We start from the raw sequence: 6000 nt of genomic DNA, 5'->3' as shown, positions 1-6000 counted from the left end.
AGGGGGTACTGTTTAACTCTTGGCAAAATCGCTCCTGGTTTCAATTTAATTTTCACCCCCCTAAACTCTTTATACAACTAACCTCATAAGGACTTTTGGTCCATAACCTGTTGGGTACCTTGGCCATGTCCTCCTCCCAAAATGAGAGTGGCGCCTCCAACACCATTCTCTGTGGCTCCTCTCTACAGTGTATCTGCAACAAATAGGTTACACTCATTTCAAACACCATTTCCAGTTCCTCTCTCTCTTCCTTGAATAGCTCTTTGTCTGTCAGCCTGCACCCCTCTGCAACTGCAATTATTGCTCTCCATGCTCGCCCTATGTCATCCATCCCGTGCACTGCAATCCAATCCAATCCAATCCTCTCTTGTCACCACTGCCTCTATTTCTATGGGCACTATTGTTCCTTCTGGCTCATCCAATGGTGTTTCTGTCCTGAACAGGCATTCATTTGGGACCTGCCACACTTTCCCTGTGATGCCTGGGAGCCATGTAATGGCAATGTCAGACCCATACTGGAACATTTCTGGGTCCGCTGGCACTCCCCTCTGTACCATGCATCCACAATATGCTTGAACAATCCGTCTCACATTGAGCATGTGTATGCCTGGTGTTGAGCACACTATACCTTTGTCTGTGAATGAAATGGTCATGTTTAGTCGGCTCATGATGTCTCGTCCCAGTATGTTTACAGGTGTATGTCATGAGTAGAGTAAACGTAGTGATAGATCGTGATCTCCTATAGATAGTGAGATATTTTCAGTAAAAGGAACCACTTCCCGAGCCCCACCGAATCCTTGAGTGTACACTTCATCGCCTGACTATGTAAACGTTCCTTCCCTAATGCATGACATAGTCGCCCCAGTGGTAACAAGCAAGGAAAATGTTCTGTCATCCAGCGCCACCCCTATGCGAGGTTCCTCCGCATGGTTGGGTGTGATCAACAGGATGGGACACAGCAAGTTTGTCTGTGGGCTGTCCTATTGAGGGTACATGGATAACCCTTTTCCTGTAAAAGGGTTGTTCCCCACCATGGTAACTCCCCTTAGTCATCAGACGGGTACTGTCGCCACTGTGTCCACGTATGCTGGTGCGTCACCATTCTGTATCTGCGCTAGTTGTTGTGTGCTACCTCTAATCCGTGGTGCCTGTGGGTACTGTGTTATCAGGTGTGCTCCGCGTACCGTCCCTCCTTCACAACTTCTGCCTCCTCAGGCACACCCACAACCTTGCGCATGCGCCATCCACGTACCGCCGCTGGTTCACCTCGTTTGCCAATCCCAAATGTCCAGTCCTAGCGCCTCACCGTCTTAAGCTCTCCATGTCCTTTGTACAAACCTAAGGGTGATGTCACCAAGCTACCAGCACAGCATAGGAAAATCAAATATTGCGCACACACTGTAATAGCCCATTACTCCCAAACCACACAAAAACCCCACAGTTGTCTTCCTGCACTCCAGGCAGAGTTTAACAATTTTCTCTTGTGATTGAAATGCACCCGCTGCGTTGCCTAGCGTGCGAAACGCCTCACTCCAGGAAACTTAACCTGTCGACTCACCATCTGCAATCTAGGCCAGCTCCCTTGCTAACGCTCACAGGGATACCGTCTTCTATGGCCGAGATAAAACACTCAACCCACAGGAATGCCACAATTTACATAACTTTTGTCATCCAAGCCCTCGAGTCAAAAGGCAAGGTTCTCCAGCATGGGGTCTGGCATGGATTCACATGCTCATGAATATTCCCCGTCGTCAGGCTGGGAATCCTCGGTAAAGAAAAAACCAGTATCAGTTTCGTTTCTGATCTGTCTTTCGTAGTAATAACCAATCACTGGTCTCTGCGTCATACTGACCACAGCCAATGACTGCCCTCTACCTAAGCACCGCCTCTGGCAGCCATCTTCAGATTTTTACCGCACGTTCATGTGTTGGGATCCTCGTGCTATTGCTCTCGAGCGTTAGTGCTATTTTTCGCGCTTTTCACAAAAAACTTCGATTCTTTCGGTCAAAAGAGCCTCAAGCTCCACCGATCCTACATCCGATCAACTGGGACCCGTGTCGGATTCATCTGTGCCCCTCAAGGGTGAAGATTTCGTCGAGCTACGCTTCGGAGGACTCCAGAAGCTTCTCAGGCCCGGTCTCGGAGATGGCCCAGGAGAAGGGAAGCTCGACGCCCGGAAAGCTGTTCAGGGTCTGCCCTGGATGCCAGCTGCAGAACGTCTTCAAGGAGGACGAACACTCTTTCTGCCTTTACTGCCTTCATGAGGACAAGACGCACGTGGAGAAGGACTGTGCGTTTTGCGGCAACATGTCGGAACGGACCATGAAGGACCGCCATCAACGTCTCGCCAACTGGCTGGAGGGTAAGAGCCCGTCTGGCGAGAAGAAGAAGAAATCCGAGCGGTCTTCTAAGACCTTTGAGGGCGCCCCGGCGACGGGGGCCCAACATAAGGCCAAGCACCGCGAGTCCGCTGGCACCGGGAGCGCCGAACGGTCGGGCTCTACGGGCGCCAGGCAGGGCGCACCCTCCCCGGCACCATCAACCACGAGCCAACGCTCTGGGTCGGGTAAGAGGAAGGCCGAGCACCCGGCGAAGCTCCTGGAGAGGCCCCGGTCGAGCTCTAAGGCAGAGGAGGAGCGTGGCAGTGCCCCCTCCCTCAAGGATAAGGCGGTGAGCGCACCTAAGGTGGTGAAGGCCTTGATCCATCCGACCAAGCCCTCTATCGAAACGGTCGCGGCGGCCCTGGCTCAGCCTGTGGTGGCTACACCAGTGGTGACGACCTCAGGGCCCAGAATCTCCCTGCCTCCGCGGAGGGAGTCTTCCTTTGTGCCCATCGATAGGACCCCCGTGAAACCCTCCGTGGGGAAGAAGAAGGGGGGGCAGGGCGTCGTCGTAGAATCGGCCTCAACCTCAGAAGAGGAGCTGATCGAGGTCTTAAGCCACGGCCTAGGCGTGGAAGAAGGCCAGCCCGTCGGAATGGACCCCGACGCAGGTGACGACGACGACATCGTCGAGGATACCGACGGGGCCCCTGCTCGCCCGTCGGATTCCCCTCTGCCAGCGCCGCAAGACAACTCGGCGGCCATTTTGTTGGCCATACAGTCCTTATGCTCCGAGATAAGGACGAGGCTACCGTTACCGACGGAGGAACCTCTCCCGTCGTGGGAACCAGAACCGGGACCTTCTGGTGTTCCCCCTACCAAGAAAAGAAGGATCCATCCACCACCTCCTTTTCAACCGTCGCGCCCCGTCCAGCCCTCCTCCCCGTCCACCCGAGGGGATGATACGGGGACTGACACGGCAGCGACGGGTACGGACGACGAGGCATACGACGAGGATTTTCCGTCGTCGCCTCCCACCAGGGCTTCTCCGCCCGACGAGATCGGATCTTTCCACTCCATGATCTCCAGGGCTTCCGAGCTTTTCCAACTCTGCCCTGAGGAGAAGAAAAAGGAAGGCTTCCTTTATCAGCGGCGCGAGGCCAAGAGGAAGACGGTCCTCGCAGTGCCTCTGTTGGACGACATTTGGGATGAGGGCCTTTCCCTCCTCAAGAACCCTTCCACGACGCCAGCTAGAAGAGACCGGTACGAGAAAAAGTACCGGGTCCCGGACACGGCCCCCCTATGCCTCCGGGCGCAGCCTACCCCGGACTCCGTCGTCTCAGCGGCAGCCAGGAAGAAAGCGGGGGGGGGGTTGCGGCCTCCACATCGACTTCCCCGCCGGACGGCGAGGGAAAGAAATTGGATGCTATGGGACGTAGAGTCATCTCGTCGGCAGCGACGACGATTAAAGCGGCCAACGCCTTGGCTATAGTGGCCCGCTACGACAGGTAGCTCTGGTACAAGATAGCTCCCCTGCTGGATTTTCTGCCGGACGACAAGAGGGCGGAGGCCCTGGAGATCCTGCAGGATGGTGAGGTGGCCTCGGACCACGCCATCACCGTGGCGACGGACATCGCCGACACTGGGTTCCGCCAGCTGGGCAACGGCGTTTGCCTTCGACGTCGTGGATGGCTCAAAGCTACGGACTTTCGGCAGGACGTCCAGACCAGAGTCCTGGACATGCCCTTCGACGGGAACAACCTGTTTGGGAAGACAGTGGACGATTCCCTTCAGGCCATCAAGGCGGATACTGAGACGGCCGGGCCCTTGGAGTCCTGCAGCAACGACGAACGCCCTTTCGGAGCGGCGGAGGCAAGGGCGCCTCCAAAGGTTCCGGCGGCGGTTTCGCTTCCTACCGTCAAGCGGCCCGCTCGTCGTCGCAAGAGGCCTACAGAGGACGAGGCAAGTCTAGCGGACCCCGCCGTCGTCGCCAAGGAGGTCAAGGCGGCAAGGCCGCGTCCAAGCAGGATTGAACCGGCTGTGGGGTCGGGCCCCCACCGAAGCACCCCGGTGGGAGGCCGGCTGGCGGGCTTCGTCAGCGTGTGGGAGTCCATCTCCACCGACCGTTGGGTGCTGGACGCCCTGGCCCGGGGCCACGCGCTCGAGTTTCAAAGAAGGTGCCCGCGCGTCCCCCCCGTGGCCAGGAAAGAACTTCACGTCCCTCAACTTCTCCTGGAGGTAAAGGCGATGCTCAGAAAGGGCGCCATCGAACTCGTCCCAAAGAGGCTTCGGGGCTCCGGAGTCTACTCGCGATACTTCCTCGTGAAGAAGAAGACGGGAGGATGGCGCCCCATCCTAGACCTGCGACGTCTGAACAAGTTCATCAAGGCGCAGAAGTTCCAGATGGTCACCCTCCAGCACGTCCTGGGTCAGCTGGAGGAAGGAGACTTCCTATCGTCGTTGGATTTGGAGGATGCCTACTTCCACATTCCCATCCTAAAGGGGCACCGAAAATTCCTCAGATTCGTGGTCCAAGGGCGTCATTACCAGTTCAAAGCCCTTCCCTTCGGACTACGGTCGGCACCCAGGGTATTCACCAAGTGCCTCGCACCGGTGGCGGCGCAGCTGCGCCGCGAGGGGATTCACGTCTACCCCTACCTGGACGACTGGCTCATCCGCGCCAAGACGAGGGAGCTCGCCGTGGTCCACACGGCAAGGACCGTCCAACTCCTCACGGACCTGGGATTCTCCGTGAACTACGCCAAATCCCACCTGGTGCCCGCGCAAGTCGCACTGTTTCTGGGAGCGAGGCTCGACACAGTGTCCCTTCTGGCCTCCCCATCGGAGGAGAGGACCAGGACCATCTTGGGCAAGGTGCAACGGATGTTGGTGGCCGACGCGGCCAAGGTGAGGTCCATCAAGTCCCTCCTCGGGATGATGTCTTCCTGCATCTACCTCATTCCCATGTGCAGGCTCCGGATGCGCCCGTTGCAAGAATTCCTGGATGCGCGCTGGATCCAGACGACGGGCAGCTTCGAGGAAAGGATCAAGCTCGACGAGAGTTTCCGACGAGCGATACGGTGGTGGGGCACCCGCGCGCATCTGACGGCGGGCATGGACTTCCAGACCCCAGCCCACCAGGAGACTGTGACCACGGATGCCTCCCTGGAAGGGTGGGGAGCGCACACTGAAAATCTGCACGCAAGAGGACTCTGGCTCCCGACGGAGAAGTCCCTGCATATCAACGTCCTGGAGCTCCGTGCAGTGTTTTGGGCCCTCAGGTCCTTCCTTCCGTCCCTCAAGGGCAAGGTGGTGAGGATCTTCACCGACAACACCACCACCATGTTTTACATCAGGAAACAGGGCGGAACCAGGTCCCCAGCGCTGTCCAAGGAGGCGCAGGACCTGTGGCATTGGGCCGTCGCCCAAGGGATTTTTCTGGTGCCGTTTCATCTGGCAGGGATAAAAAACACCATCGCCGACTCACTCAGCAGGGAGCTGCGCTCGTGCCACGAGTGGGAACTACGGCAGGATCTGGTGGATCGCCTCTTCCGATGGTGGGGCACACCCCAGATCGACCTGTTCGCGACGGCGACGAACACCAAGTGCCGGAGGTTCGCCAGCAGGTTTCCCCAGACGAGGAGCGTGGGCGATGCTTTCTCGTTCCCCTGGGAGGGCC

This window comes from Ambystoma mexicanum, chromosome 1p (assembly GCF_040938575.1).
Source record: "Ambystoma mexicanum isolate Mex_15411 chromosome 1p, UKY_AmexF1_1, whole genome shotgun sequence".
NCBI lineage: Eukaryota > Metazoa > Chordata > Amphibia > Caudata > Ambystomatidae > Ambystoma > Ambystoma mexicanum.
This window is presented reverse-complemented; position numbering follows the sequence as displayed.